Genomic DNA, 8979 nt, shown 5'->3' with positions numbered 1-8979 from the left:
GTATCCTGCTGGCAAAATATATGTTAAATAAATGCTCGGTGTACAGTATGAGCATTTGTCTCGACTCTTCTGAGAGACGACCAGGTCAGCTTATTAACCTCGCTGTAGTATTTCAGTTGATTAAATTCAGTATTGAGTCTTTTGAAGAACGTCCAAACTCTGCACCTGCTTCATCATCCAACTGCACGATATGCTCTTTCTTTTGACCTTTTGTATATTCCTCATATTTGAATTAATGTGTTTGAGATACGCACTGTGAAACTGTCCTAGGCGATGGAGAGTCAAGGAGAGGTGGAGAGAGGCTGCATGGGAGGAAAAATGATTTATTTCAATTTGCTAGCAGGGTGTGGACTCTAACAGCTCTGAATGAGACACAAAGCCACACAGTCTGTATTACAACACTATTATGGAATCTGTTAATGCCTTTTTGAACCAACATTTAAAGTCAGAACTGGACCGTGTTCAGGTATTTTTATGGGCTGATTCAAAGGACTTATGGCACCAAATTTTCTTCCCATGGTTTCTCGTCCTTGCTGAACACTGTCAGCAAATGCACTTTCTGATCAGATCTATGTTTTAGTGCAGGGACCCACACAAGCCCAATTTTCCTCATGTCCCTAGATGGTCTGCATTTTATTTTATTTTTTAAATGGAGGTGGCTGGGAGGTTAACAGATAGCAGTAAATCCCTGTGCTGCATGCCATTATCTTGAGTAAGGGCATTTAATGGATCATGATTGGTTCTCTGGTCTTCCAAAAGTCCTCTCTGGCTAGAAATATGGAAAGCTACTTTTGTTGGTAAAAACAAAGCAATTTAACAGAGACAAGAAGATGTTGAAGTAATCATAGTTGGATAGAGCCGATGATGCTTTCGGCTTTACTGTAACAGATTTCCTGACGAAGCTGTTGCCGAATTAACTATTTTCTAGCTATTATCCTCATTGATCCAAGGAAAAGTTTAGCTGAGCATGCATTCACTTGATTCAGAAAGATGCCTGACTCTTTCCATTTCCAACCTGAATCTAATTTTCCTAAAAGACACAACATCCAACTAATTGACATTTAGATACAAGAAGCAGTGATATTTGATTCAAATAATCAAAAATCTCAAAGCCACAATCACAAAGCTGGAAAAACTCAATCCATGTCTGCCTGATCCTTCTTGTCTTCTGTATTGTCTCCACCCCTTTATCTGGCATACATTGTTCAATGTGTTAATGTCAAGCCTTTGCACATGGCTCATATTAAAATATATTTCTCCATAGCACCACAACAGGTCAGAATTCCAGCGTACTTTATGGCCTTGAACTATTATAGGTAATAAATACCAAGAAATACTGTTACCATCAGGTGAGCAACTGTGGCTCATCACTCCACAGTCAGCATGAACTATCTCAGTAATCAGATCATGTCCAAAAACACATTTTCAAGCTGAGAGGCCTAACCTTCAATTTGCAGACAAGAGAGATGTTGAAAGACAAGAACGTAACAGGTCAACCACAACTGTGGTTCACAAAGATGTGGTCCAGTAATTAAGGATACTTTGGCTAACACTCAACCTCCCACATGCTTTACAGCATCCTGATGATTTTACCAACTCATAGACCTTGACGTAAGAAACAAAAGAAGGCACTTGTGCTGTTCTCTCAGATGAATAAAATGTGAATGAACCTGAAGTATTGAAGTCTGGAGTCGAAATCTTATCCGCATTCTGTGTAGCTCATTGATGAAGTGCAGCAAAGGTCTGCTTATTTTGCACTGTGTTGGATCGTACTGCCTGTTTGTCATATCCAGAGCCAGGAGTTTTCCTCACTGAAATCTTTCAGATCACCCAATTATAGTCTCAAGTGTCTTTCGGGGTCCAAAACAATTCCTGGTTAAGGGGCTTTAGCCACTGGTTGGGATGTTGAGTTGAAAAAACATTTTGTACGCTCTGTCCAAGCTCTGTGTTTGTGTGGTTGTTTTGGTCCCTATGTGTGTGACTCTCTATCTCTGTGTGGAGTTTTTAGCTGGATAAGGGAGGCAGGACTTTAGGGTGCAGCCAAGAGGCCTGGATTTCCTGGCACACAATAGCAGGAAGTTCAGCCTCACTATAAATGGAAGCTGAAATAGTAGCAAAATGCAGTCAGCAAGGCCATGACTGCTGCCAGCCAGTAGGATTTATGTGCTTGCTCTACTCTATTTTACCCACAACCTCCAGACTGTGATAATCGATCCAGATAGAAAAGAATATCAGGGAAGTCGTGAATTCTTAAAAAAGTGTAAAGTAACAGAGTAACAGACAGCCAGAAGCTGATATTTTGTGGATAACTTCTGTACAATTCATGCTGCTTTCATGCCAAGTCCTAAAACATTCTTGGTTTAGAGAATTTTATTTTTGGATCTGCCTGAAAGGTTTTAAAGCAATGGACGGAAAACCACACAAATTACATTTTTAAGTAGACTATGGGATTCTTAAGGATTCTTATTGTGGGTTTAACAGGACCACATACACAACCTGATCCCCATGGCACTGGCAGTGAACATCAGTGAGGATGGTCAATGACTAATATCTGATTTTTTCAGATCATATAATTATATTATTTCACATAAACACATTTTACTTTGTTAGACTGAGTAAGGAACTAAGCTTAAAAAAGCACACACTAAATCTTTGTGTTGATTTAAAGGAAACAGCCAACAAACATAGTATCTGAATAACCATGTCATATAAAAATAAGCTATATAGATAAATGTGAAGGAGGCAGGGATGATGCAGTGTGGTGTGTTTATGTATATTTATTTTGTTCACTTTAGGAGGGGGATTTTATTATTAGATATGATTGTAAATACAGAATGCTGAGCCGTCCTTTAGGAGTGTAATGAAGCTACTACTGAAGTGACTGGATTTTGTTTTAATGATTTCAGTAGTCATTGAACAAGTCATAGCTAGCTAGCTACTAGATCAGGGATAGTCAACCCTAACCCAAAGCGTATGTAACTAATAATTTTCCCCACAAAATCCGTTTATCATGCAACCATGATGCATTGCAGCCGATGTAATGTTACGTGACCCTGCCTACAGCACGAGCCATGGCCGTGTTAATGAGTGCAGAGCTTGCTGCAAATTTCAATTACAATGTCTGGGTCATTAAACTGGCTTATATGGCAGACGGTTTCTCCGACTGAACAAGCTGAACAGTTCTATTCAGGGCCGCAATACACATGTCACTCAACTGTATGACAGGATGGACTTTCTGAAAAAAACAGAGACAATGGAGCCAGTGAGTCGGTGGAGGTAACTGTACAATGTCTCCTTCACTGAAGGAGTTGGGTGATTCTGCGGTGCTCTCGCCTGACGTGATGCGCAATTGTTCGGCACCAAGGGCCAAGACGAAGGGACAAGACGGGAGTACAATTTCCATACAGAGACAATGAATCGCATGGGTTAAACTTGACAGTGTCAGAGGAGGACCAGCTGATGGATCTATGAACTTCCTAAGAATGTGTATTAGTCGAGACCTCTCATCCAGTTCAGATCTTGCCAGAAAGATTCCCACCAGATGACAGAAAAGGCAATGCTGATGCTTTTGCCTTTTGTAACCTCTTATTTTTAGGAAAGTAAAAGTTACAGGTCAAGACTGCTGCCTGAGGCTGATTTGATACTCTGCTTGACAACCTCCATCTCCCCCAGAATAGACAAGCTGTGTGCCACTCACCGCGGTGATCTCACTGAGGCAGGCCTATTTTAATCCTGAAGTTAAGTTCAGCTAGCTGTGGGACAAAGAAACAATACATAACATATTGTACAATACACAACATGTATTGCACATTATTTAAAGTACAATTATTGTGTAATATACAAGTATTAGCCTCCATACATCAATAATGATTATTTATAAATGTCTCAGCAATGGAAGCATCATATCAGAGTAAATACATAGGTTAATCAGGCATTATGAGTATGTTATTTTAGGTCAGCCTTAAAATGCAACATCATAAAACATCTTGTTGTGTTTTATATTTATAAAATATTTAATCCCTGCTCCATCTTTTTATCCACCAAGGTGTCTATGGGCTCTTAAAGGCTGAAGTACTGTATAAGACAAATGTTGTACAAACAGTACAACACTCCCCAGACCTGTTCTCTTTACTCTCTATTCATCACTTGTTTGGCATTAAATGTAACTTTATGTAACACAGCTTTTGGGCTGCAGATTGCTAGGAGTTCAGTGGCATTATCAATCACACTAAGAGCAGCGTTTTGCACCCGTTCTGAATAGATCATTGTGTGTTTATACCTGATTGTTGCTTGTCAACAGTCTGGAAGTTATTAGTTTTTAGGCGTTGCCGTGGGGACATTCGGCCTCTCTAATATTCTGTGAAAACCCAAGTGTTGACTTGGATGATGTTTTCACACCTAAACAGAGTTTTCAAAAAAATGTAGCAAAAAACAAACAAATGTAACATCTGGTGAAGAAAGTCAGTTACATTGCATGATTTTGTCATTGTTGTTGAAGACAACATGAGAGCTAAAAGGAGAGTGAATGTTGGACAGTCAACTTGAAGACAAAGTGCTGTTGGGAGTTTGTTAGATGTTTAAGTAGTGTAGAGGTAAGCCCCCCATTGTCTTAAATGGATTCAAAAACAGTAGATTTCAGTGTGACTAAAGAGAAAGATAATTTAGTTTATGTATGTCTCTGTGGCGCAATCTGGTTAGCGCGTTCGGCTGTTAACCGAAAGGTTGGTGGTTCGAGCCCACCCAGGGACGAATATGCTTTACTTGAGTTGTACTTATCTGCATGCGCTCTTGTATGTTTTTCTATATTTCCCTCAGGATAATAAACTTTAATCTTATCTTATCTTTATTGCATGTAGTTTGCAGATAAGCATGACACAACTTAATGCTTTTTGGATTTTTTGGTTTATGTTGCCGAGGCTCTGTCTTGTGTATGCATGTGCATCGTCTCTGTTTTACTGTTCAAACTTAGTCACTTCTGGAAAACACATTACAGCTTTCACCTTGGAGAAACCTTCTCTGTTTTGTGCTGTACAGTACGGCTCATTCCCAGGAGTCCATGAAAAACTTCACAACCGCCCCCAAATGTCAAGAGTAACCTTAGTGAGAAGACCAGGCAGGAGGCAAGAGGAGAGGGAGCAAGGGAACATAGGAAAACATCCTTTAAGCCCGAGATCTGTGCTAAAGTGTTTAGTCATCAGTTTGAGTAACAGATACTGTAGAGATATTCACTCTAACTGCTGTGCTATTAAAGGCAAGATAACATTTTTGGATCATACTAAGATTTGTGTCAAACATGCACACTTAATGTCATTTACATACTAGAGGACACTCGGAGAGATCATACCTCCCCCATAGCTAAGTAGTCCTCTAACTATGACTGCATCTCCAGTCTAGATCTTGATCACCTCCTCCCCTGACTGTAAAACAAAAAACATGTTAATCTTACATGTCCGCTTCCAACGTTATTGGGAAATATTTTAAGTGTTGTTGTTATGGCACCACCATTGTTTCGATTGATGTGTCTTTTTTTCCATAAGTAGTGATGACTCATGTCCTCCAAGTTTGGTTACAGTAGACTCATTTATTCATGAGATACTGCACTTTTGAATAATAAGCCTTTTCAACCCAACTTTGGCTGCCAAATGTAGCAAAATGGAACAGAAGTGAGTGAGCATAGCCTGTATGGATTCAGACAGACCCAAAGAATCCAGGGACATTTTTGACTGGTACCATATTTTAATGACTTCTTTCCTGGAACATCTCCACCAAGTTTCATTGAAGTCTGTCGATAACTTTTTGAGATATCCTGCTAAAAATCAGACAAGACAGAAAGACACACACAACTTGAAACTGAGCAGAGGCAGAGGTAATTAGCTAATAGGTTATACTTGATTTATGAGTACAATTGGAGTTATTTCATCATACGCTACATCAGTTCAGGTGCTGTGTGTTTTGCATATTGTAACATGTACATTTTTACACAACACATTTAAGTGTCTGGGGAGGTTCCAAGTATGTAGGCAGAGATATCTGGAGATAAGAAGCAAATCAATCTAAGAGCCTCATGTTTGGACAGTGATCTTTAAAACTCCATCGTGTGGATTAACCTCCTGCCCTCTATGAAACAGAAAGAGATAAGAGACCTTGTGCAGCACGGTCTCTGTACATGTTTTTGACACCAAGCATACTGTAATATTTCTTTCACATTCCTCTCTGATGACTGCTCCTCGGTCTTCATGTCAGACTAAATCATCATTACTTCCCTAATTTTGCACATTTCAAATTTTACTACACTCCCCCGTGAAGTTAAATAGCATATTTGTGCTTCCAAATTACTGTAGTTGGCCAAAAAAGATTCACAATGTAGTTATGGAAGTGCTGTTTTTGCACTCCCATGCTACAGAAACACAGTTTATCATATTGCTTCATGGCAAGTCAAGTCACTTTTTCCCACTTCAGATGAGAAACTATTATTCCTCGAGAAGCCTTGGCACACTTACTGAAGTAGCTGAGTATGTATTTTAGCTTCTGGTACTTTACTTGCATATTCCAATATATGTGTTGTAGAAGAACATGATCATTCATTCAATTCAACTGGAGAATTTATCATCAACTGCGCAAAACAGCTGTGATTCAGCTTGACCTGATTGACATTTAGACATCTAACACCTCTCAGAACAGGTTCATCCAGTATATACAAGAACGGCATCACCTGGACTCTGCGCCCACACTACTGTGCCATGTTCTCACAACCTCCAGTGGCCGTGGCTTCCAGCTGTTTCAATTTCAATCTACTTGTACCTTATATTGCCTATTTTTACCCTAGGGTCTACGCATAAAGTTTGACAACAACAATAGTAATAATAATCGCCATCCTTCTTTCTCTCTCTCTCTCCCTTTCCCTCTCTTCCTGTATAAAAAATGATATCTAAAATATCCTAATAACATATTGTATGTGCAATGTCATGTAAAATGTTTGCTTCAATAAAAACAAATAGTAAAAACAAGAAAAAAAGAACGGCATAGAGAAACATAACAGGATAGGACATTTTAGACATACAGGCAGTGACTCAGTGGGTAGTGCTTCCGCTTGGGAACCGGAGGGTCGCCGGTTCGATCCCCTGCCGAGGTGCCCCTGAGCAAGGCACCGAACCCTCAATTGCTCCCCCCTCTGCGAAGGGTCGTAATGTAATGTAAGTCGCTTTGGATAAAAGCTTCTGCCAAATGATCGTAATGTAATGATGTAATATAAAGCACCTTCAGTTTGGGAGATTTAACCAGTAAACCTTCTTGGACTTAAGATTCGATCTTCTAACATTTGTACTGATTCAATTATGGGTTTATTTCTACAGTGAAGGAAAGTAGCAAAACTATAGGACAGGATGAAACAGTTGTGATTAACACATTTTAGTCTTAGTCTGATTCACATTTGACTTAATTTGTTAAAGATCATCAGACATTGACACAAAGCATGACGTTGTGATTGGTAATGTTGCTAATACTTCAGACGGCAGGTCTTGGACAGGGTGTGGAATGATAATCTTTTTGCACGGAGTGACTCACTCTGAGTAAACATTAGCATTGCTGGTGGATATTTCTGATGGTGTGCACCTGTTTGCATGTCACAGCCTAATTCACAAGTTTGTGAGCTGCGCCGTGTAAGGAACACTGCGGAGCCTTAAATGCCTCCATATGGACAAACACACTTGTTGAGAGGACTTTGTTTGACTTCTTTTTCACCGTGTTAAATTAGCTCCATACCACTCAGCCTGTAATAAGCTGTGCCATAAATTTCCCTTGCAACAGCTTGCACAGAGGATGGACATTTGACTGTGGACTTAATAACTTAATCACTGCAACACCACATGCTGCTCAGTTTGTGGATAGACATCCCCAGTGTTCCACAGGCCTTGTAACTTTGTGTTTAATCAGCTTGTAGGGCACTCAGGACATCAAACGCTACCACTGTTACTCCACCATGTGTGAACACTTGAGTCTCATTTGTTGCTGTACAGTGTTTAACCTGGGCTGGTGCTGTTACAAAAGTTGATGGGCCCCGTAAGAGTAAAGTGACAATGGACAGTGCTGCTCACAATATCAACAATTTCCAATTCCATTTCACCATTCAGTGTCAACGTGTCACCAATATTTTCATTTAACTGAAAGTACAGCTAGTGCCAGGAAAACAATTCTACTTCGATTTACAAATCCAGTTTTACTCTGAATTCCTTTTGTTTCAAAAAGTGTTAAAGGTTTTACACACATTTACACACATACATGGTCAAAGGCACTAATAAGTAATATCCAGTACAATGGCAGGGTGACACCTACAATCACAATCTCTTAAGCATCTCTATTGTAAACTTGTATAAATTATTCTTATTCTGTGATCTCTTCTACTAAACTGTTTTTTTTTTTTTGCCTTCTTTTTTCTTTTAACTTTTTCGTAAAGATTGATCATCATCAATTTTACTGCTTCGTAACGTGTGGCTACATGTTAATCATTGTAAAAATACACCAGCACTTATTTTCACAGATGACTGAGCTTGTCATGGAGATGCTTTTCACTCCTTTCAGACTCTCCAGTGCAAAGAGAGGAGACACAATGCCCCGTCCTCCTTCAATAACTTTGAACTTGCCTCAAAAACAAGTTTAAAATGCTGGTTCTCACACATGCCAGCCCCTGAGGTGAGATTAGTGAATTAAGCTATAGATCCAGAACCAGAACCTCCCCCCTACCCCGGAAGAAAATGCCAATTAGCTCAGATGTCCAAGGAAACACACAGACCCTGCTGCACCCCAGGAGATTGAGAAATAAGATGTTGTCCTTTAAATGAGGGAATCTGAAAGGAACTCCTTGTCAAGTATCGCATCCAATTAGAATGAGCTCAGGCCGGTTTTCAGCCCCCTGATACCAACACCAATATCCAATATTTTGTCAGTGGCTATAAGGTTTGAAATTGTTCTCCTAATTTGCTT

The 8979-nt window shown here is 39.7% G+C and overlaps 1 non-coding gene across 1 annotated transcript; it reads left to right on the top strand.

Moving 5' to 3' along the window:
* The first annotated feature begins 4674 nt into the window (after positions 1–4674).
* Positions 4675–4749, top strand: trnan-guu (transfer RNA asparagine (anticodon GUU)). Its single transcript has one exon. It is a non-coding gene; the product is annotated as a tRNA-Asn (tRNA).
* The last annotated feature ends 4230 nt before the right edge of the window (positions 4750–8979 follow it).

Source organism: Genypterus blacodes, unplaced genomic scaffold (genome assembly GCF_046128005.1).
Source record: "Genypterus blacodes isolate CSIRO-AG114 ecotype Tasmania unplaced genomic scaffold, CSIRO-AGI_Gbla_v1 ptg000044l_1, whole genome shotgun sequence".
Classification (NCBI taxonomy): Eukaryota; Metazoa; Chordata; class Actinopteri; order Ophidiiformes; family Ophidiidae; genus Genypterus; species Genypterus blacodes.
This window is presented reverse-complemented; position numbering and strand designations above follow the sequence as displayed.